The sequence below is a fragment of the Cuculus canorus genome, chromosome 5 (genome assembly GCF_017976375.1).
Source record: "Cuculus canorus isolate bCucCan1 chromosome 5, bCucCan1.pri, whole genome shotgun sequence".
NCBI classification, from domain to species: Eukaryota; Metazoa; Chordata; class Aves; order Cuculiformes; family Cuculidae; genus Cuculus; species Cuculus canorus.
Window position 1 is genome coordinate 55,371,734 of NC_071405.1, and position 25,679 is coordinate 55,397,412.

General features: G+C 39.0%; 1 protein-coding gene across 8 annotated transcripts in view; it reads right to left on the reverse strand.

Annotated features, from left to right (window-relative positions):
- The window catches only part of SIPA1L1 (signal induced proliferation associated 1 like 1), a 214,772-nt gene that overhangs the window by 129,017 nt on the left and 60,076 nt on the right, over nucleotides 1–25,679 (reverse strand). For 5 of the 8 annotated variants that reach the window (XM_054067203.1, XM_054067208.1, XM_054067207.1 and 2 more), the window contains one exon: nucleotides 13,723–13,819. The exons of 2 other annotated variants lie outside the window; for them this stretch is intronic. The gene's annotated coding sequence lies outside the window, so the exon portion shown is untranslated. Of the gene's footprint in view, nucleotides 1–6,742; nucleotides 6,930–13,722; nucleotides 13,820–25,679 lie in introns of all 8 variants that reach the window. One more of the 8 variants, XM_054067202.1, reaches the window with a different exon arrangement.

Genomic DNA, 25,679 nt, shown 5'->3' on the forward strand with positions numbered 1-25,679 from the left:
CAGCAAATGATGGTCAGTACCGATTCAGTAATTCACAGAAGAAATTTATCAAACAGCAGCCATTTAGTAAAAGAGCCATTAGAGATTTCTGGATAATCTCCAGTCGCTATGGCTTCAACTTTCAGCCCATGTAACTGTGTTACGGCTACTTGAACGGAGTTTTTGAACCATGATTCTTTTTACTAAGAGGTTCCAGCCATCACAGGGAGAGAACTATCAGCCAAGCAGTAGCGAGATCTATATTACAGCACACATTTATAAGATACTCAGCAACACTGTATGTTGCTGAAGTTACAGCAAGTAACTTCAAATGACAGATATAGTACAACAAAAATAGTTACACAAGCCACTCGCTTGTCTGGGTTTTTATATCTTTGCAAGTCAAGAACCTCCTCCTCTGTACTCTTTTATGATGTTCTGACTCAGGCAAGAAGACCTTTAAGTCAGTCCTAGTCTTGCCCAGATAGCAACTGCAGAAAAACATCATAGATGCAAGTAGGTGGTTAGCAACACCAACACGGAATTAGCTCTTCCCTCCAAGTCTTCTCAAGGGAAATATTAATCCAGCAAGGCTCTGCAAGACAGTTTTAGGGGTTGTGGGATACAAATCACACTCACATACAACAAAAAAAATGAAGAGCATTATCTTTTTAATTTTATAAAATACTTGCACTGCTCTGAAATTCATTAAGAATGAGTTATTTAATGGTGGCTTTTCAATAGCATGCTGCCTTGGACAGCCTGGATCAATTCAGGATTTCACCCAGGCCAAAGCCTATAGAGAAGGCTAAATGTGCAGTGGCACTCAGCACTGGCAGTCGATTTTAGTGCTACACCTTCTGTTGCATCTGTACTGGTTCTGTTCCCTGGTCATGTAGCATTCCACCAAGATATCACTACTGTCCAGACTGAAGTTTGTGGTCTTCTATCAAGTAGCTGATGCACACAGAGTTAATTTTCTCCTGCCTTTTTATTAAACATTCCAAAGCAAATCACAGAATCAGAGAATAGTTTGGGTTGGAAGGGACCTTGAAACCCATCCAGTTCCAGCCCCCCTGCCATGGGCAGGGACACCTCCCGATAGACCAGGCTGCTCAAAGCCTCTTCCGACCTGCACTTGAACACCTCCAGGGATGGGGCTTCCACAACTTCTCTAGGTAATGTGTTCCAGTGCCCCACCACCCTCCCTCACAGAAAAAAATTTCTTCCTAATATCTAACCTAAATTTCCCCTCTTTCAGCTTAAAACCATTACTTCTCATCCTATCATTGCACTCCCTGATCAAGAGCCCCTCCCCAGCTTTCCTGCAGCCCCCTTCAGGTACTGGAAGGCTGCTATAAGGTCTCCCTGGAGCCTTCTCTTCTCTTCTCTAGGCTGAACAACCCCAACTTTCTCAGCCTGTCCTCGTATGGGAGGTGCTCCTATCCTCTGATCATCTTAGTGGCCCTCTGGACGCGCTGTAATAAATCTATGTCCTTCCTTTGCTGAGAACTCCAGAACTAAACGCAGTACTCCAGGTGAGGTCTCATGAGAGCAGAGTAGAGGGGCAGAATCACCACCCTTGACCCAATGGTCCCACTCCTTTAGATGCAGCCCAGGATATGGATGGCTTTTTGGGCTGCCAGCTCACATTGAGCTACTTATTCATCAGCACCTCCAAGCCCTTCTCTTCCGGGCTACTCGGAGTCCATTCTCCACGCAATCTGTTCTTATGTTTGGTACTGCCCCGACCCAGGAGCAGGACCTTGCACTTGGCCTTGTTGAACTGCCTGATTTTAGGCACAGGCCCACCTCTCAAGCCTGTCAAGGTCTCTCTGAATGCCATCCCTTCCCTCCAGTGTGTTGACCACACCACATAGTTTGGTGCCCTCAATCCCACTGTCCATGCCTCCAACAAAGACGTTAAACAACACCAGTCCCACTGTCCACATCTCCAAGGAATGCCACTCGTCACTGGTCTGCATTTGGACACCGACCCACTAATCACAGCTCTTTGAGTGCAACCATCCAGCCAATTCCTTATCCACTGAGTGGTCCATCTGTCAAATCCATGTGCCTCAAAGTTAGAGACAAGGCTGTCATACAGGACAATGTTGAATGCTTTGCACTAGCCCGGGTAGATGAACAGTTACTCTTCCTTTATCCATCAGTGCTGTAGCCCCTGTAGCCCCTTCTACCCAATTGTAGGCCATCAAATTTGTCAGGCACAATTTACCGTTAGTGAAGCTATGTTGGCTGTCACTTATCACCTTATTTTCCATGTGCCTCAACAGAGTTTCCAGGAGGATCTGCTCCACAATCCTACTGAGCACAAAGGCAAGACTGATCAGCCTGTCGTCTTGGGTCTTCCTTTCTTCAAAAATGGGAGTTGTTTTTTTAACTTTTCCAGTCAGTGGGAACTTCACCAGACTGCCACAACTTTTCAAATACAATGAATAGTGGCTTAGCAACTTCATCTGCTGTTTCACTCAGGATCCACAGATGCATCTTATCACTGAGGGATTTCAGTCTTGTAAAGATTAGCCAGAGGCCTCACAGTATCATCAACACAACTCCCTAACAATAGGGTTTGGGTTTTGTTTTGGGAGTGAGGGTAGGAGTAGTTAAGCTTCTTTTTCAGTACTTTGTCAGAATAAAGATGGTTTTACATTAGACCTCATTCTGACAAATGAAACTTAATTTATTACTGGATTTAGAAGTCTGTACCTGTCCAAATACAAGAAACATCTTGTTTATATGAAAACCCCAAAATATTGGCCTGCGTTATATTTTATATTGATCATACTGCTTTGATGAAGGTAAAGAATGCTGAGGTTTCTCCTGTTCTTACCTGCGACCAATGTATCATTACCCTGTATATTCGCCAATATAATTCATGGACTAACACAACCTGCAAAAACCCTCAGGTGTATAAAAGGGACTTAAGAAAATACTTACTGAATCTACTTGGTAACACAAAATACTTTCCCTGTCTAACAAAGGAATTTATGGCACTATCTTACACTCAGGATCATCTCTGATTCACACAAACTAATGACATAAAAGAGTTTTTGCTAAAGACAAATAAAACTGTTGCTTTTGTTTAAACAGAATCAGATCTACCTAACATGGAGAGGTGGAGAAGGCATATCTTTCTAAATATTCTCCAAATTTCTCTACTACCTGACAGATCTATAGCTTCTGCATCTTCAACACAATTTGCTATTTCTTTGTATGCATTCTTTTTCAATTCAATATCCAATCTGATTCCTGTCCCCAAAATTTGAGGGAATTTTATTCATCTGTGTTAAAGAGCATCCTACATAACCAAAGCATCTCCAAAATCATCCAGATGCACATTTCTCACTAAGGAAAACAGTAATTGCACAGCTTTCCTAAAGCAATGCTAGGTTACAAGTAAAGCCACATTATTTGGTGACCATGGGGTAAAAGTAAAAACAAGGTAATAATAAATAAGTTTACCATAACTGAACAAAACTAAGAATTCCTTTTCTTATTGATTTGCACCCTATGCTCCAAAGCATCTTTTTCCACAACTCACTACTTCTAGTTTCCTGAGAACTCTGCTCACACTGCACAACACCCCATCGGGGCAACACATTTGATTTCTCTCCTATCAAGCTATTACTCTGTGCAAACCATTTGGAACTTACTATCGCTTTGACTTCTATCTACCCATCAAATTGACAGAAGTCAGCACGTTCAAAAGTTGAAAGCCTAGGCAACATTAAAGCAGTTCAAAAAACAGCACATATGTACCGAATAAGAATAGTTCTGGCCAGCACAGATTAGGGGTTTAGTTTGTTTTAAACTTCCCCTATCAAAAATATCTCAACCAAATAAAAGAACAAATCAAAGTATATTTTACCTGTCTCTTTTGTGATAATGTGTTCCCAAAGCCCTGAAGCTACAAAAGTAAGCATCTTTCAATTATTTTTTCTTCTATTGTTATTTGACTTTGTAAATATAGATAATTCTGCATATTGGACATTCATTATGAAAATACATTAGAACAGATACATTTTTATGTGTACAATCAACTACTTCGCAGAAAACCACGTTTTACAGAATTACTTTCTCATAAGTTCTTGAATGGCCATAAGAGCAGAATTAGAGATGCACAGAAGTCAATAGCATGGCAAGCTGGATACTTGCAAACTAAAGAGCCACGTGGGAAAATGCAGGTCAGGTTTCCCTGACCATACAAATGAAGAGCTACTGTAAAACTATGAGAGAGTGTGCAAAATTCATCATTCCGCAACACAAAGACTGAAAGGGCAAGCTGTGCCTGGCAATAACTCAAATGCATCAGCAAAGTACTACTAATGGCAGCACAGACTTTAGGAACACAAGATACAGGGTAACATCTCTGTGCCCTCTGTGCTTTAATATACTTTACATTTTGGTACTATAAAATGGAAACAAACCCAAATGTATTCATATATGGTCCTCTACCACAAAGTGCAAAACCATTTTCACATCGTAGTAAGCATTATCAAAAGCCATAAATAGCTAAAAGCATTACAATATAGCTCTGCAGTTCTTTGTCGGAAGTACTTACTGTGCGAACACTGGGTTTTGTTTGTTTTTTTTTTCAAACAAAACCTAAAATTGGAAGACTAGGGCACTTGTGGTAAAAATAAACTAATATTGTAAGCCACAAAGCTAAACTGTAAAAAAGGCAGCAAATACAGATTAAATAAGAAAAAGATGAAAACTGTTTTATGGCTAAACAGATCAGCTTAAGCAAAAAGCATGAAAGGCACTTTTAACCTCATATTGGCCATGACTGGGATCATCCTGACCTGCACTGGCAATACAAATGCCAGGCAAGAGGTACTGTTTCAATGCCCCACTGGTCAACTTGGAACTGGAGCATAATCACTGCCTAAGTATTAACAGAGCATAAAACTCTTTATTTTTAGGTAAAACCGTATTTGCAGTTGAGATGACAAAACAAGCACCAGTGTCTATAAGGCTTATAGCTGGAGCACCAAAACCAAACCGCAGACTCAAGGGTTAGTTCTGTTGGAAAAAGTAAAGAGAAAGGTGTCAGTTCTCTACAGCTTACTAAAGGACAAGAAAGAAAATTTCTCAATTTTGCAATATTGTTTGCAAAACTAGTAACTGTAGCTCTTTGGTTATAAAAGACTAAACAGCTTTTGTAGGAGCTTAAAATTTTATCTAATGGTGATGTTTGTCAACATTTTCCACACCAGAATTTCCAAGTTTGTATTTATACGCTCTTACAATTTCCCACAATCATGTTAAAGCTCTAAGCATCTCAAAAGGTTTCTTACATTGATTTGCTTCAAAATTCACTCATCTAAGGTAAAGGCTAAATCCTCATTTCCATTCAACAGGCAAAATTAGGAAACAGCTTAAATCCTGATTACATAAAAACATTTAGAAGAAGGTCAGCCACAATCCTCTTTGCTCTGCAGATCAACAAATGCAAAAGTAACTTTAGAGCATCAAAATCATTTTGTTCACTGTCTAGCAGCTCCTACAGACTGAAGGTATGTAGCTGCACAGCTACCCTGGAAAAACGCAGAGCCGTGTTATTTGGTGAACACAGAGTAACAGTAAAAATAAGTAATACAAACGCAGATGGCATACCTTCAGGCATGTCAGTAGAGGTATTATTCATCTGGGGTAAGCATAGGGAATTTTAAGCCCTAACCATGAATAAAGGGATCCAAATCTTAGATTTATATGCTGCAATGCTTCACACCTCTGAAGCTCTAACTGTTAGCTGTTCCAAACAGATAATAAAATATGATAAGCAGACTCATTACAAAGACCACCCAGCATTTCGCAGCTCTCTGCACAATTCACGATGCCAAAGACTATGAAGACATCACTATCCATTAATATATACTCCAATGCTTACCAGGGAACAAAAAACCCACAACAAAACCCACTCGGACATTATTAGGAATTATTCTGAAAAGAACACTGGTCCTTTGTCATAACATTGTACAAAATTTGTAACCTTTGCTACCAAATGCAATTCTGCTTTTCCCAAGAAAAAAAAAAAAGGAGAAGCTACAGGAGAATCAGAAAGCATCAGAGCACAACAAAAGGTACTGGGATTTCTAATTCAGAAAATTTTGAACCAGAACTCACCAGATGTTAAGAAAGCCTACATATACAAACCTGTCCTGTATTCCTCCATCAACATCTGTTGCTGTGCTCTGAGAGGCAGCACCACAAGACTAGAGAGAACTTTGATGTATCCAAACACAGCAAGCTAACTGTAATACTGGATTTCTGGATGAAAGACAGTGGTTAAGATTTTAATGTATGACAAAACGCATCCAGCTTGTCCAAATAGTTAACCTGCTCTTTTGAATATCTTTTAAGTATATATAAAGACTGTTATAAGCCTCAACATTCCTTTCTACATCCAAGTCATTTTTAAAAAGCAAGGCTAAAAAAAACCACATTAGCTTTAACTAATGGTGAAAAGACAAGTGCTTTGCAGAACAAAACAAGGAGGAGTGCCTGGTCTGCAACTTCATTCCACAACAATAATATTGAATAGCCACTGCTTTTACCCACTCTTCTCTCTCAAATTTTTAGTCTTCTCAAATCAACCCTTGCTTCCCTTTCACAGTCAAGGTCAGATGCGAGGAGAAAAAACTCAGAAGGAATACAATTGTCCATCTTCAATCCCTCATATCCACACATGTAAACATTCAAAGAATGCCATAAATTTCTGATTCTAAAGTAATCGCACCTGGGAAGGTGCTCAGGCCATGGTCATTTTGCAGCCCGTTCTCTTTCCAAACAACCTCCTTCCCAACAGCCACTTCTTTTCAGAGAGGTTAATGGAGCCTTCTTGGAAGAAGGAAGGGTACGCTGGTTCTCAACTTCAACTGTTCTGCTCAGTCAGACTCTGCAAAGTTATGCAGGAAGAAAATTGCCTAATAATAGTAGAGAAAATAAAGGGAAAGGCAGGGTAAGAAAATAAAAGAAGAATGAAGACAAAGAAAAAACAACATTAAACTTAAGTCAGTATTTAAACAATGATTATTCACCACTTCCTCATATCCTGAACAAGTCCTATCTTTACTGCCACACATACATGAACACACTTACAGAACCCCTGAGCTATGGGCTTTACAAATACTGTACCAACAGCACAGCAGCCTGAGGAAGCAAGAACAGCAGTGGCTCTTCCCCTAAGGTATGACTGTCACACAAAGAAATCAAAGTCTTTAGGAGCCACGCTATACTGGTTAAATTAAAAAGGCAAAGGAGGAAAAAAAAAATAAGGTGGTGTCTTCTCCAGCATTTCTTGTATCATTGCTGCCCAAGCAGAAGGGTTAGCCCAAATATGACGAAGCAGGTTTCCTGCCTTTATCTTCCATGCATACAGAGTGACACAGCCTAGAGTCGTCGACACAGCCTAGTGTCGTCGACACAGCCTAGAGTCGTCGACACAGCCTAGAGTCGTCGACACAGCCTAGAGTCGTCGACACAGCCTAGAGTCGTCGACACAGCCTAGAGTCGTCGACACAGCCTAGAGTCGTCGACACAGCCAGACATTCCGTCTCTCAAACTATAGGACACTGATGTGGAAGAAGGAGAGGATCATCCCTCACACAATCTGGGAAGGTCTGCACACACACAAGCCATCCAACAGCAATAAAATAAAAAGCCACCACACTATACCCCAATCTAATACTACCTAACCAACTTCTCAACTTTAAAAGACTGTGTGACCCTGGCCTTCACAGTTCAGAGAAAATTCTTCTTTTGTATATTTTCTAATATACACAGATGCAGAAATTTGAATTAATGAGATTTAATGAGAAATCTAGCTCTTTCCCTTTCCTTTTGGAGATGAACAGGTGTGAGAGAGCTTGCAGCTCCAACACACATTAAGACATTCAGCTTTCTTCGGTAAAAACATCATATGTAAAGCCAAGGTTGAGTTTTTAACAACCCTGATGAGTTCAAAAATTGTTTGCAGCTTCCGCAAATTATAAACTTCTTTTTAAAAGTACGATAAATTATGTAAGTTTAAAAAGACATATTCAATGACATTAAATATTAGTTGTTTAACGGTCAATAAATAGCACAGCTTCGATGTACTGAAGAACTGTACCTTAGTACCAAGCCTTCATATATGCAAATGATGGAATTAAGTAGTGACTGATGACAAGTTTATCTAACATATGTAAGATATGAGACCGAGACCAACATGCTAAAAAAACTGTACTAATCAAGATTTACATGAAGGACTATTCACAAAATGTATTACTACTAATGCAAAAGCTAGACAGCATCATTCACATTATGATGTGTATATACACGTATGCTACATTATATACATAAAAAGGTATGACTAAGGCCTCATGCTGATGAGCTCTGTAAAGCTATCATACTGCCTAGTAGACACTGATCTTTATCTTTCATCAAATGAAGCAGAGTTAAGTTGTGGTCTTGCATTATGCATAAGTGGTGAATACAATTAGACTGAAAAGCAAGCTGGTCTTCTCTGATCTCAAGTGGAAACTGTGAACTCTGATCTTCACAAGTGACAGCTTTGTGCATTATTCCAACTTACTCGTTAGCTTCCTTGAATCTGTGTACGCCACAGAAAACTCACAACACTTAGTTGTAGCTGATTTTATGCAATACACTAATTCTAAAACAAGCAGATTATCAAATAAGAGAGTAAAGTAGCTATCTTACTCTGGCACGGAGAAACTGCAATTAGATCTTGATTTTACAGTTCAAGAAGGATGCTGAAAAGCTGGAGGAAAATAAATTGAAAAGCCTGTAGGAAGAACACGAAGAGCAAGAGGAGGGAGGAATTTGATCTCTCATCAAGCAGAGATGCAGAAGAATCGCCAGTGACTGGAAACTACACTTGAACAAATTCAGGCTACAGACGAGGCTTCTGTTTTCAGCTAGATGGAATCATTTAAGAATTGCTCATTGCCAGATTTCCAGAAAAGTTTTCATTGAAACTGGATGCTTTCCAAAAAAAAAATTCTATTTCACCTTGGTGTATCTGTTCCAAGGCATAAATTTAGGAAACCCAATAGTCATTGCAATTATAGTATTAGCAGTTGAATATGTTCTTAAAACACTCTACAAAGGAATCAAGCATTTTTTTCTCAACGGGTGAAAAACAAAGCAGAGAAATAAGTCAAGTGCAGTACAGGAATGAAGTTCATAGATCCCAATTCCAATTATACTACTCTATAGAGTAGAGCCCCCTCCTGTTGAGTTTTTCTTTTTTTTTTTTTCTTTTTTTTTTGTGGGGCAGGGGTGTAGTGTTTTTTGAGGATGGGGTCATTTTTGTTGGGTTTCTTTGTGATTTGTTTTTTTATTGGCTTTTTTTGTTTTGGTTTGTTATTTTTAATTTCAGCAATGAACTGATTTTTTTTTTCTTGCTTCATAGATTTCACTTTTCTGTGTCTCAGATTTCATAGCTGATTCTTCAAGAAGCACAGCACATTGTACTTTAGTAATATGCAAGCTGAGCCATGCAGAATCACAAAATACCAGGGTTGCTCATTCTTCACCAGCCAGTCCCACTAAATGTTAACAGAGCTGGATCAACTACAGAAAACATCCCATTTATTCCGTATACACCTGCAATGATACATAGAACTAAGTACATAGTTATTAGTTCCAAGTTTTACCTTTAAAAGGTGGAATGTAGTGTAACTATGAAAAATTCATACACGGAATAATATATATACTTAATCTAGAACAGCTTTCCACATTTACGCAATCTACAGAACTCAATAATATGAGTTTTACAAAATCTACTCAATTTCCAGGGTACAGGATCACAGTGATTCAGCACACAGCCTCCTTGAAAGCCTCAAACAGGCTATGCTAAAATCCATACTGTTAAATCCTTGCAATCTTGTTTTAATCCAGGCTAGCGAGATTAAAGCTAACTTGGGTGTGCCTAAGCATTCTGAAATTGGGAAGTCTGCAGACACAGCATATGTACCCTCATTCTTGGTCTGCAGTAGACCTTTACAATCCGTAACAGTAAGTCTTCAGTCATTCCAGACTAAGAAAACAGAGATCAAAGTATAAAACCCTGGCCAGTTTATGAGTAGCCAACAACTAATGGGAGCCAGACTCTTCTCTTTCCATTCACTCACATAAACTTATTTTCTGAATATGTAATTCTTTCAGTTTCATACACAACAAACTGAAATAAAAGGTGAGACTTTTCTTGTGAACATGCATTTCCTATTATAACAGAAACATTTACCTATTAAGAACATTACCCAGTGCTGTTGAACGGTCCAACTGCAATTCTCCAGTTTTAGAGTACATTCAATAATCTCCCAAACCCCACATGTCAATTCCTGGTAATTAACCACACTATTCTTAAACTTAAAAGAAGGTAAAAATATACTAATCACTTTCTATTTCTTTTCCATTTACAGGTAGTAACTGTAGTTATCATTGCAATACCATTGTACAAAAACATCACTGACAGCAGTTGCTAACTTCAGAATGCACATGCATCTAATACCCCTATTCCCTTTGTCTCTCAGCTGCATGCATGCACAGGTATGTGTATGCATACAAGATACCTACATGCTCTCCTCAAACACCACCTAAGGAGGCCAAGACTGTAAGCACTAATTGCAGGGTTTTTTTCCTAACTTTCTTCAGATTCCTTAGGAAAACAGCTTTAAGTACAGACCTACACAATGCTAATAACAGAAACCTTTTGCACAATCAAACTAAGCCTTGGGGAAATTTTTTTTAAAAATGAAAGCCTACAAAACATATAGTTGAGGTTTGAGTTAGATTAGGAGTCAGTTTTCTGACTGTTAACTCAGTCACTCTAAATAACTTTGTTTTCTGAAAGCAATCTACATGCTTTCAGTGTTCTCCCTGGAAGTGATAACACAGGGTATTGGTATGCAGAAAAGCCAATGCTTATACTTATCCCTATAGTAACCAAAGCCATCCTCGTGCTGGTGGAAAAGGACAGCCCTTTCAAAGAAAGACAGACAGGACAGGTGACCTTAAACTGACCAACAGAGTATTCCATCCCATTTGCATCATACTTGGTATAAAATTGAGAGACCACAAGGTTTTCATCCCTCTTCCGTGATGGCCAACGAGGACCTCGTCTGTCTGGTTGTTCCTGATCCCAGATCCATGTGCTCCCAAACCCAGTTCCTGAGCTCAACTCCCTCCTAACTGCAGACCCATTTCCCTCCTGTGGGCTCTACAGTATTTGTGGTGATGTATAGTCAGACGGGTGGGGTTGGGGCACAATCTCATATATTTGTAAATATTTCATTACTTTATTATCATCATTTCAGTAAAGCTGTGGTTGTAGTTTCCAATCTGCAAGTCTTTTTCCTCTTATTTTCCTTTCCCTGGGTGGGGCAGGAAGAGAGTTGAAGACCCAACTGCATGGTTTTAGCTGCCAAAATTAGCCAGGCTGAGGCTAAACTGTGACACGTACGAAAGGAACAATTCTGTACATCTCCTTCTGGCCATTCAGAGAAACAGTACCCATACAGCTGCTCATCACAGGGAACACAGCACTAGGTGCTCTTAAACATGTCCCTGTGAAAGATCAAGGAACACCGAAGGCAATGCCCTTCCCACCTTGATCCCACCTCACTCAGCCAGGCCTTATTACTGGCTCTAACTGTAAAACTTGTTCATGAATTTCAGTAAGCAAGACTGGGTCTATAGGATCATGAGCTTATGAACTCATAAACAACCACAACTGTTACTAGTGAAACAAATAAAAATTGTATAAATAGATTAGTTATGAGTGAGAATTTAACAATTTAAAAAATTCCAGTGGGAAACAATTTCCATTAGTAAACAAGAACTGCATGTGCATAATAAAGAGGAACTTACCACCAACTTAATATGAATATTTCAGTGGTATAACATGGTGCCACCATCACTGGCAAAGTTAGTTTAATTGCTTAGACATTCTTTATGGAAAGTGTATGAAAAAAACAACAGAAAGCACAACAACAAAAAAAACAAACAAAGAACAAAAATCACAAACCCACAGCCACAAAAACATACAAGCTGTGGAATCCAAACTAGCAGGGGGGAAAACTGGTCACTTTCCACTAGTAAGTTAAGTTCCTAGCTAAAAGACTGCTTTTACTCCATCACTGAAGTCGGCCCTTTTTCACTGTTCGTGTCCCACTACAAGGTGTTTAGGATCAAAACGTATCTCTTGGGACCACAGACTTCAAAATCAAAACAAACTTTGGTATGGTGTGGTGGGAAAGAGATGGACACAATATTTTCTCCTCTGACTGTAACTTTGAGAGTTACATACTGAAGAAATTCAAAACAATGATCGCATGTAAAAATCAACACTAAAGATGGCGCCAAGACAAAAGGCAAGATGATTCAAGGGAAAAGATAAAATAATTAAAACAGCCTTCTTCAAGGGCTTTTCTGCAAAAACACGTTTATTTCCAACATCTATATTCTCTGAAGGAAAGGTTTTGTTGCTACAACAAATAAAACCCCAGAGGCTAAGCAGGCCTCTATTGACACAGTGCAGCGTTGCCGACAGTATTTCAGGAGAACAAATTTAAATTGACACTTTCAGTAGAACAACTACAGGGCAGATCCTTCTCTCAAGTAAGAAACAGTCCCACAGACTGATGAACTCATGTTACAAGGGAGGGTTTTTTCTTTAGCAGCAATAGTTATACTGCTTGCCACCTCCAGACTGGATCTCTTTTGCACATCCTACACCTATAGCTTTCTAGATTTGTTAACAAAAAGAGCATTGAAATCTGTTCAGCAGTTCTGCGTTTTTAATGCCTGGTTGCAAATCAGCTTAAACTGATACAACTTCAGATCTCAATGCTGTTCTCTCTGTGGTCCTCAGTAAGTCTAGTGCCCTCCCTTCAGGCAGCACTATGGCTTACACAACATGTTAATTCAGGAAGTTGATCTGTCTGACAACAAATCCACCCGTGCCCATCTTCACAAAACCAACTCCACTGCTCCCCATTCCTTCCCCCTTCACCCCACTTCACCCACCAAAACCAAACACTGCAATCTTCCAGCCTTCTTGATCCATCTTGAATCAGATCATTACACAACAGCAAACAACTTGTATTTGATACAAGCCAGTGGGTAAGGCTGCACAGGTAGAACTGCAGCATCCCTTTCATGTTCTCACAAACTCCCTACAAGTATATTAAATTTCTCTGTGAATGGATAGATAATGTACTAAAAGCCAGTCCTTTTCAAGAATTAGGCACATTTAGAATAATCAGCACTTTCTTCCACACAACACGAGTTTAGTTTCACAAGCAGATTAAAAGAAACCACCTACAAGAACTACTGTGTTTTAGAAAACGTGACAAAGCCAGACATTCTGTCACAGCCTGAAAAGAGTCCAACCTGCTTTAACAAACGCTTCTACAAATACCTAGTAGAAAGCATGGAGGGGGCAGCCATCTAGTTCCCATGCATCTCCCTCCTGAAAAAAAGCTCTTGTGTATAGAGGACTTATTCAGCAACAGACTGGGATGCAGTCTGGCACTTGGTGGCAGCCAGCCTACCCGGGTAAACCATTCTGCTCGAGACCACCCCCTTCTGCATTGTATGAACCACCACATGCTATCAGCAGTCATAAAGCCAACACCAATTTTGCGGCAACCAGCACTACTCCAAAGGGTGACTGTCAGACAGTACAGGAAGTGGGACACGCACCCTTACCTATCCAAATTCCTGAGAAGGCAGGCATGTGCAGCTTTATCAAAAACTCCTGGAGGCTGTCACAACCAGCTTCAGATGAATCATATCACAGTGAAACCTAGAAGCAGAAAGACCATATGTGTGAACAACATCTAAATAGGAAATGAAGGGATGAAATATGCAATTTTTTTCAAAAGGTAAATGGTATTGTGGAAATTATTGTAGGAAGCCAGAAGCAACAATGAAGACTTATGAAACTGTAAACCTACTAAGTTTTGCAGCTAAACTTAGTCATCTCAGAAAGTCTGGATGAAAAGCTTCTCACTGTAACAATCCCAACCTTTCTTTTATTATTGTTCCTCTGAACCAAGTTATTTTCTTTCAGCTGGCATTTGAAGATTAAACAAACATTTGGTTACCTCTGAAAGAAAGTGGACGTTTAGCAGTGCTGTGGCCTGCTTCTTTCCTCCCTGCCACATCACACATCAAACACAAGTGAATTCAAGGGAGAGCACAAGTGAATTTAAGTCACCAAATGCAGTCCTCTAAGACATCTTCAAGACTAGCAGGGACAAAAGTTTCAAAGCTGGTCCTTCCTATTTACCAGGTCCCGTAATAAAATCTATATTGTTTCAACATTAGCCTTAACGTCTAGCCTCTGTCTATTGCTGCAAACGGTTTCCATTTGTAGGTGAAAGAAGCCCTCTAAAATTAGACTGGGCAAACAGATGTAACCATGGAGATCTATATTGCATTCCCAAGAACTCTGCAGAGGCACAAGCTGGAGGCAGCGCACATAGCACCGCTGCATTTTTTTTCTTCTTCTGCTCCCACGAAGCTCACACGTTAGAGGAGATGTGGCAAAGCATATCAAAATGAGACAGATTAAAAGCAACTCTAAATAAGGAGACTGGAGAAGATCTAGATCATTTCTCCAACATTGTTTTTCCCAAGGTACTTCACTGCACAGCTACATAAGCACTTGTGCTGACAGGAGGCAGAAAAAGCACAGGATGGGGTAAGCAGACAAGGATGGCTGCTTTCAGTTGCAATGCCAGCTTAAGCTGCACATAAAATGATGCTAAAAGTGCCATCTGTTTTATTATAACAATTTCTGAAACTTGATAGCTTGATAAGCAAATAATTTCCCAGTCACCCATTTCTATTCTTCCATCAGATGTTTCTAGAAAGAGTCAAAAAATGCTTGAATACTTAGTAGCAAGAACATTAGCATCAACCAAAATTCTTTATCAAGTGCCAGAGAGCATTATCAACAGAGCTCAATAAAGTAACTACTGCTATTCTCCTTTAAGCAATTAATAAAATTGCTTTCAGGGTTGCTTTTTTTATTTCAAGATCAGTTTAGGCCAATTACAATATAGGATTTAAAATTTAGACCTTGGAAAAACAAGAACTATCATGAAAAGAGCTGCAGTGAAAACAAAAATAACAAAAATTATCAAGCGCCACAAAAGCGATACCTAAAATTAAGTTTAAAATAAAGTAACATTTCAGGAAGAACTGCATTTTAACTTTCATAGTACAAATAAACTGAGCTGGTCTCTTTCTAGTAGAAACACATTCTAATACTGGGGTAGGAAAGTTCAATTATAATCTAGTCTAAAGAAGCAAATAAAAGGGTTAAAACCTACCTGTCTGTGATTGCTACTGACATTTTGGGCAGCAGATAAATTTCTGCAAGTGATGCCCTTCTGGTCAAGAAAAATTTTCCTTGTTTCCTTTAAGGCAAAATTCTTTACCTATTCCAGCATTACTAAGAAGCATCATAATTCTAACCCAGAATTCTCCATTTTCTTTCATGTTAAATTATAGACCTGCTGCGTAAAGATAACTTGTGGTTGTTTTTTTTGTAAAAGATTGCCTGTGAAGCTCAATTGTGATTGGGAAGGCTGCCTACACAGCAGAGAGAGTGAGAAAAAACACACTTGCAGAGCAGAAAAAACAGCGGTGTAGGCGTATATAAAGGGGGAGGGAAGAAAGAACTTGGTTCTACTGAAAAAGGATATTTTCTTAACACCACCTTTGGAAGAACTAAAATGTTACTTGAGTAGAATTCAAAGGATTGTTTGCTATGTTTCAGATGTCAATATGCAGTACTACAAGCAAGATGAGGAATCCTTGCAGATTCATCCTACCGATTTCAGCATCTGCCACTTCTTTGCTGCATCCTGCAAAAGCTACTCTCCTGGAGCAGCAAATCACCTGCAGAAAAGCAGTTCAAAGCTTTAGAAGCCTTATATAATTAATAACATTAGGAAGTAACGAAATTGTAGCCAAAGCCTTTTCAAAAACAGAAGGGGAAAGAGAATGCTCTCTAGAAACACTAAGAATAACTAGCATTTATTCTCAGCAGAATTTAACAGTATTCAAAACTGCTGAACAAACAGCTACAAGAAATCCAGGTGTTTCGTTGTCAGGTACTTAAACTCATTTTCCTTCTTAGCCTACACAGCCTTCAGTCCACTAAGCAGGCCTTTCAGGATGTGCTATTAACTAATCCAGGCTCTCAAAGAAGAAATGAGCATCAATGGAAAATATCCTTCCCAGTTTTCTTTAGAAAGGCACTACCTGCACACATTGTAATTTCTAAACAAAGAAGTCTACCTAGAGCATTCTCATGGCATCATAAAGATATGAAAATACTTTTAATAGATCTGTCTTTCCCCTCATAATAAAAACAAAAGGCTTTTGACATACATGTGTTAGCCAATTATTAAAGTAATTACTACCAGAGGAATGAAGAAAGCTAGGACAAATTTCACCAATGAATTTCAACAAACACGGGATGACGCATTGCAGGGAAAAGAAGATGAAGCTGCTCCCATGGCATTAAACATCAGCATGCAACTTATTTTGCAAACCCCAGTCACAAGGAGACAGGACTTCAGCACCTAATCCCCTTGAGAGTTCACGTTGGTATTTTCAAAGCTCCGCACCCAGCAGATCACTGAATTCCTGTACTCACAGTTCACTGCCAAAACCAAGAACAGCCTATAGAGCAGTAGTGCTGGAAGGCCATCTCCTAACCAAAGCTTTCACACAGTCCTGAGTTTCAGCTCCAGCCAAACAGATTACTCTTCAAACACAAAACACACTCCTGAAGATCATTGAGGCACAAATTCCTCTGGGTCAGGAAGGGGTAACGGACCAAAAAGGAGCAGCAGCAGTAAACTTCCAAAAGAATGGAGGATCTAAACCAATGAACATGAAAAGGCAAAAACCACAGAAGCAAGACAAGAATTAAGGTGATGTAGAAACAAGTATAAAAAAAAAAAATGGTGTATAATAAGTAGTTAAGAATTGAAATCTCTTATTCTAGGAAAACTGGAGTCATTTATTATAAAAGAAGTTATATAGACTCCTACTGAACTTTGAAATTATAGCCACCTTTCCTTTCACTCTGGTGAATAGTGAAATGCTATTTCTGACACACTGATAAAGCCTCTCTACACACTAATACATGTAAAACGCTAATAAACCAAAAACGTATTAAACTATTACACAACAAATGAATCACAAACAGAATCTGCATCCTAATAAAGCCTATCCTTTCACACTCAGCTTGTCAAACTAAAGAATATTTGCTCTATAAGTCGCTGCCAGAATAATCTGATCTCCAGTATTTTCCATAAATTTCACTTCTAAGTAAAACGAAGTTTTATTTTTTCTTAGCAAGAATAGAACAGCTCAAGGTGTTTTGGAAGGCTGCCTTCATTGCCAGGCTCTAAGATCTGCAGTCAGACTTAAGTTAATAGGAAAGAAAAAAACCTAGAAGAGCACAGAGGTCTGTCAGGGGATTCTCTGCTGCTACTGACATCAAAAATCAGAGAGAGTACCTACCTTTTGCTTTTCCAACACTAAGACCTTCAAGGATTTCTCAGAGAGATGCTACTAACAAGGAAGAAAGCTGAACCAGTGAAACCTTGTTACCTTTATACACCTTTCTGTAAAATGGCAGTATAGGAAAGGGTATTCCCAGATATTAAAGGAAGAAAGATTGAGCACAGGTTGGGTGAGGGTCTGGGTTTTCTCATTTTGTATGGGTTTTTTCCCCCTCTTATCAAGGATAAACTAGAAGCCTGACACAAGTTCGAATACCCTTGACATCATAATTATATGGTATCAATCAAAATTAGTAACATTGCATTTAATTCATTAACTCTTTTGCTGCTCTGTCAATAGGAGTCAATTACAGTAATTCTTAACACTTTTTTTTAAAGGGAGGAATGGTACATCATTTTACTTGAAAAAGCTCCTTCTGATGTTCACATCATGATTTTACTGCAGTACGCCACAGTCTTTCTTGATTATTCACAAGCACCACGGCTTACACGCTTTCACAAAGAGGCCAGTTTTTCTAGACACACAGCATATGGTTAATAGCATATAAATGGTTTTGTATTTACCTTTAATATAACTGCACATCCTACAAGTGAAATACCTGTACCAAGAAGATACTATTGACTGTTCTCACCTATGAGCTAATGCTTTTGTTAATTGCTGAACTAACCAAGTGAAACTAGAGCACAACCACGAAAACGTGAACTTTGGAGTTATTCCTGACAACAGTAAATACTTTAAAGCAGCTAATGGAGAAAACCAACACCAAACACACGTTTTTTTGTCCCCTTACATGAAGCAGTGACCCTTTTTGCTGTCCAATATTCCTTTCTCAAAAGCTATTTTTTCTCTTCAGAAAGGTCTTCCTATTGCTTGTTTTTCAGCCTAGCTTCCCATCACAGCTAAGCTATAGGAGGACAGGACATTCCATCACAGGTGTTATTGCGGACAAGCAAATAACAAATAACCTATGCAGAAAATGCTGGCAGAGCAATCATAAAGGGCAAATTCAGCAAGGAATCTGCAAATTCACAATTTGATAGCTCAATTCCTTTTCCATTTTGCTCTTCCCCCTCTCCTTCTTTCATATATAGTTTCAATCTACTTACTGTTAAGAGAAATACAAAAATGGAGCTGTTATCTGTGTTTGGAATTGTAGAGCTGTTTGTCCATGAAAATAGAGGAAGCACCATGAGAATATGCCATTGTTAGGAAGCTTTCCACTGTTAAGGGTTCAAAGTGCTTTGCAGATAAGGTAAATATCATATAACCAAACACAAAGAAAGGGAAATTAAGGCAAGAGAAAGAAAAGGAGTTGCTCAAAGTCATCAGGAGCCAATTGGCAGTCAGAAATGTTAGTCTTTCAACTTCTAGCACCCATGGCAAAAGACCACAACTTCTCTTCATATCAAAGCTTTCATCAGTACTTTTATGAGCCAATATACACATACTGCAAGCAACAGTACCCTAGCTAGAGAAATTAGATGCCCAAAACAAAGGCAAAGAACTGCCCAACAGTGAACAAAGTAAAAGCCATGAAGCACCACTACTGAACTGCAGCTGCACACACTGATACAACAGGTTTCCACTGACAGGTACTAACACATGTCAGCGCACAAAGCATGAAATCACATTTTCAATTAAAAAAAAAAAAATCACTCTTTCACAATATATTGGCATATTGCATAAACTCCACTATTTTGTGCTTTACCACAATAAAGCGTTTAAGCCAAGAATATCCAAATGCAGATTTCTGTTAACTGCGTATGTGCTGTGAGCACCACTTCTATAAGCCTCCACCCCATACCCCTCCACAGCACAATAGAAATGTACACCATACACCTGATGCAGAAGGCAGTCACAATAGAAGTTCTATAGAAGTATATTGCACGTAAAATTCATTAAGAAGCACTAACTATACTACTATAGTTTTAGAATATCCAGGAGAATATGAAAGATTCCACTCTGTTGAGAAGAATTTATTCAGTCTTCTAAGGCTTTGAAATTCTGTCAAATTGAAAATCCTAGTAATCTCCAAGAAGTTTCACACTCCATAAATCATATCTTCTACCCCCAATTCAATATTCAACTATAATTCAGAAGCCAATTCTTTAGCTATAAAGATTTTTGCATATGTAACCAAACTTCTGCTTTCCTATGTTACAAGCCTTCCTTCAAGGAAAAGAAAATACTCATCCGCACCACTTTTGAGATAAAACAGAACTCTATTTCCATTCTTCTGAAAGAGACAAAATTAATTCAAGATATTTTGTATCACACCCAAGGCTTCCATTTTCAATGGAGAAGCCTCTTTAATATTTGCATATCATGGGAACCAGTAATCTGTTATTTCATAAAACACAAGCACCTTACGTCTCCATCTCCATTTGACTCACTTGGCAGATGGTAATTTCCACTAGAGTGGGGGTTGCTCTGGCCATGAAAAGGACCTTCCAGCTCTTTGCCAGCTTAAGATAAAATTTAAAAGGGTACTTTGACTGCTTTCCCAGGAAAATTACAAACTGCTTTGTACTCTTCTCAACAGATAGTTCACTTACCCACATTTCAAGATATAGCTTATCCTCTTGGTCATGCAACTCTTCAAGAAACAAGGAAGCATTTTTCTGTCTGCTTAGACAGCATCAGTATTATTACAGCTTACATAAAAGAAGTTTGGTAAAGAATTTATTGGAAACAGGCAGAGTTTAGCAATTTGACCGCACGTCTAAGAGCCCCGCATAATTCAAACAAGCAATTTTACTTGTCTGTTCTGCAATTTTCCCATTAATGAAAATAACAGTTACTTCACAGGGGTCAGAATGATTAATTTCCATGAAGAGCTTGAATCTAAAACAGACAGTAATTTGATAGATCTCCAAGGATGGAGAGTGAAGGAAAAACAAATTAGATTTTATATTCATTTTCAAATGAGAAAGGATTTGAGTTGCAGAACCAGCTACTTTTGCATTTCAACAAATATAAGCAAAACTACACACAATAAAGAAAATTCAGTGCTAATATCACTTCTCTCCACCTACATGCCCAGCCATGAACAACAGCATACCCTTCAACGCTAGATTTTTTTATCTGCAGAGACAAGTTTTGCAATCTGCCTTGATTCCCGTCCATTCCAAAGTTGCTGCAGTTTCAGTAGTAAAATGAGATATAACATTTTGAGAACTTGGTGCTCATTCATCCGTGGGAAGAAAAGGAAGACAGTTACAGAACACACTGAACTTATTGCTTTTAATAAGTGCAAACCAACAGAGAAATGCAAGAATGTGCCTTATGAATCCACAGACTATTAATACAGCTAAATATTAAGGATTCATGAAAGTCTATTCCCAGCTTCAACTGTTGAGCTCAAGGCCAGAAAAATTAGACAATCCACATAAATGTGCCACATACTTAATCAAACATTTTTCTCAAGGTGGTCTCACTATTACTAAACCACTTGTGCCCAGAATGAACAGGTATAGCCGAGAATCTGGTTTACACTTTTTCTTCTATTGTTAAAGTGATTTTTGCGTGTCTGTTTTTTCCAACCTTTTTTTTTAGTACAAGCAGGTAGACCAATTTAGATATTTTTAATTAATTTCTGAGGTAGGTTTGATAGACAGTAAAGAGTTTTACGAAAACTGGTCTTTGTAAAAGCAAGTACCTGATGTATTGATGGACAGCATGTTGTATAAGACATATCATATTGATGCAGACTGACACTAGATACATCATCTTTAGAAGTACCAGGGTCAGAAGGTAAATGAGTAATTACAAGATACAAGACTAGACCCAAGTTAGGAGTCAGAGATAAGGCAGTCAGGAGGTTTTTTGCTATTATTTTCAGCAGCGGGAGGGGGCTAACATACCGTACTTGTTCATCTATGAACACTACACTTAAACCACTTCGTAACTAACATCCTTGGATACAGAGAAAAATCCACTACTGAACAAATGATAATTTTAATAGGAATATCAAGAAACCCTTGTTTCTAAAGAAAATGCAGTTCTAGGCAAGAAAATAAGAAATTTGTTAACAAGGGGAATTAGATTATGAAGAAAGAAAGAAACAGGCGAGGTTCTTAATGAATTAGGAGAACATTTCCATGTTGCCACAAACTGAGATTCCACACTTCAGTAAGTATTCATTAGTCCTGAGGAAATCCACAACCTAGAAGTACAACAGCGAAAATGGAAATTACTTATTATAATGCCATAGTATAAAGGTAAGAATGGAGGTTTTGTTGAGGGTTTTGTTTGTTTAGATGCAGTTTACTTTTACTCTACCAAAAGATAGTTTTTAAGGAAAGGTTCCAATGTTGGTGACTGCAAACCTGCAGCACCAGGTCAATGCAATCAAACAGCAGTTACAGAAGTTGCAGAACCTACAGATGTTACAGAACATAAGACTAGAAAGAGTGGAGGACAGGCATAACATTGGCAATTAGGAAGCCTGGTAATGAATGTCTGGCATTTTTTTTCCCAAGCAATAGAAACTCCGTGGCAGAGGCACGACGCCGCCGCCAGCAGTAGCACTCCTCCAGAAGGTAGCCACCGTGTTCTTGGCAGCTCATCTCCATCACAGCAGAAGCACTCTTTTTAGCCACCACTGAGAAGCACCCACTGGTCAGGTCTGTTGCTTAATCAAATACACGCTGTGCGCCAAAGATTTCCATTAAAGAGCAGAAAAATCTCTAATCCTATGCCAGGCTAAAAAAATCAAGTATAAAAGGAGAATTAGTAACAGAAACACAAAACCTGTACCCATTACTAATGAACGTTTTCAGCAATTTCACAATCCAAATGGCATCTTGTGCTCTCGTTCATTTGAGTCACTGTCCATCAGTCATGAATAAACAGGAACAAATCAATTCTTCACCTGCTTCCCGATATCCTTTAGAGCAGAACATGACTACTCTCTTCTAATAAAAGCCTTGAGAAAAAGCCTGTTCCAGTGATTCATTCAAATAAATGTACCAGCAAAGGTTTACGTTCTGAAGATAAAAATAAAGTGACTATAAATCTAAAGGGGGAAAAAAATTAACACACCGTCCTTTATTTTTTTCATAAAAATATTTGTCCAATCCTATCAGACAACTGAAATGCTGCACAGCTCAGTGAGCTATACTAACAGGAGAGCTAGGCATCAGCACTGCTAGGTAGAAGTTATGGACTCCATATGATGCAATTCCTTTGAATACATAGATATAGGTATGTCTTTTTTAAAAAAAAAATTATGGTTACTCTCTTAAACAAGAACAAACCCACTGACAAGTAATTATTCCAAGACTGTCAACATTATTCCTATCTGAAAAAAGCTTGCCTGCATGCCAGCAGTGAAACCCAGCAAGCTTTATTTGAATTTTTTTCAATTTCAAGATTAGTTTCTAAATGCACTGCTTTGAAAACACACAAAGCTTGAAACTGTTTCACAAATAGGAAAACACTCTACAGAGAAGACCATTTCAGCTGCACCGTGGCCATTTGAATCAACCAACAGCAAATTTCTATTTCCTGATATATTTGGAAACCCAATTTGAAAATCCATAGGATCATATAATCTTTAGCCTCCACAAGCACTGCAATGAAGAGCCTAAGGTAGGCTTTAAATTATTTTACCCAATCATAACAACGTGATAGTGCCACTACTACAAATGCATGATGGTCAGCTTCCGATGGGATTAGGCAAACATGCAAAAGAGAACATTAGTAATGCATCCCTTGGAATTCAAACAATCTAGAGCAGGGACATGGGACACAAGCACAACTTAAACAAATTCTGCCTATTAGAAAAACCCAGACATATCATTAAGTGACAGCTGACTTCAGAAACATCCTGTTAAGGCCATAAAAGGACAGTCAAACCCGTTATAAAGCAGGTGCATACTGATGGTCGGGGACAACTCTCTTCCTCTCTTCTTTGAAAGTGTTGGTTTTCAGCAGGATTGACCCCTCACTTCAACCTAGCCTGGAGCTGCATACATCTGCAAGTGGAAGGGGTAAAGAAGGAGCAGCTAAGTTGTTACCGGGGAAGGCCAGAAAAAAAGATGCAGCCTTCCATGGGCCGCATGGGCTCATGTCAGGGCTGGCATGGCCACACCTCCACACCCTGAGTTTCCAAGGGGCGGGGGGGGGGGGAGGGGGAGGAATCTCCATTTTGCTAGGAAAATACAGATCACATCCAATACAGCCGCAACACCAATTGCGAAGAGAGGGCTAAGCTCAGAGACACCAGAACAAAAGACCTCACACCACTGGGACAGGCTTTTACCTGGCTGGAGAGAAGCTCTGTGGAGAGGGACCTGGGGGTCTTGATGAACAACATGCTCAAAATGAATGAACAGTATGCTGCAGCAGCAAAAAAGGCCAACAGGATGCTGGGGTGCATCAAGAAGGTTATTACCAGGAGAGATAAAGACATCATTATCCCACTCAGTGCTTGTCAGGCTGCACCTGGAGTACTACATTCCGGTTTGGTCCCCACTGTACAAGATGCGGACAGGCTGGAGAGGGTCCAGAGAAGGGCCACTAAGATCATCACAGGCCCAGGAAACCTACCATATTAAGTAAGGCTGAGAGAGCTGCATTTGTTCAGCCTTGAGAAAAGAAGCCTTAGGGGAGACCTTATTACCATGTACCAGTACATAAAAGGGTGTCTACCAAGAGGATTGAGACTCCCTTTTTACAAGGAGCCACATGGAGAAGACAAGGGGTAATAGGAAAAACTTATAAGTTCCTCCTGAGGAGATTTTGATCAGATTCCAGAAGAAAGTTTTTCACCATGAGAACACTTAAAAGTCAGAATAATTTCCCCAAGGAAGTGGTGGGTTCCTCTGCACTGGACACTTTTAAGGCTCAGCTTGACAAGGTGCTGGGTGATCTCATTTAAACTGTTTATCACCTAAAAAGGTCGGACCAGGTAATCCTTGAGGTCCCTCCCAACCTGGCATTCTATGATTTGCTTTAATAGTTACTCCAGATAACTATTCATTAAGTTTGATGAAAAGCACACCTGCACTTTATCTAAAATACTAATTTTACCAGGAACAAGCAAGCATCAAATCTGCCAATACACTCCAAAGTTCGGTTTGGATATAGTTTGAATCTTATTCCAAGAGATTCAGCAGAAACATTTCAGAAAGCTGCAGCAGATTTAGTTACCACACACGGCACAGTTCCCTTTTTTAGCATGACTGATGTAAGGAGAATTGAAGATGAGCTTCTGCAGTCCTGATGTCCCATAGATGGGAAAGAAATCAAATCAGTTTTGACTGGTGCACTCTGTTAACGGATCTTCTCCTGACCTGTGGAGAGTAATCTCATAATTCATATGTAAAACTGCTCTTCTGAACTAGTTTTTATACAAGTCACAAATGTTTATCTAAAAGTTACATACAAGAACTTTCTGCTGCCCAAATTTTAAATATTTGGAATATAGTATTAGTGGCATGTTAAATGAAAAGGTATTTGAAATTCAGAATACAGGGATCCACTATTCCATATATCACTTCAGTATCTGGGTACAGAATAATCAGCTGCTGTAGTTTTGATTCTGTAAACAGAAAGGTCTTTTCTTGACAAGGGAAGATTTTCAGATAAAGAGGTATGCATTTTTATGATAATTTAGAGGATATCATATACTTGGGAAGATGACCTAAAAGGAGTGCCCCATCACCAGGGTCTTAACAACCACAGCCACATAAAGCCAGTGTGTTAGGGAAACAGCACTCCGTTTCACAGTGATGAAACCATACAGCACAAACACACTCAGCATAGGATTGCAGTCATGTTCACACAGCACCCTAGAGATGCACAGATTTTTAACACATTTCTAAATTTTACTAACATTATCTCCAGATAGATTGGTTTATTCAAAATAGCTGGTAAGACACCATGGAAAAGCTGTCAACACAGCTTTACTCCAGAAGAGAAGGGTGTCCTATCACACTGCTCACTTGTTCTTTTCTTACATTGCAGCAGGGCCTCAATTTACAGTTCTGGATAGTTTTCAAACCCAAAATATCTTGACCACAAGTATTCGTCACATCTCCTTGACTTTCTGAAATACTTAGGTATCAGTGAAACACACGTAATGGTTCCTTTCCTCAAATCTAAACTCA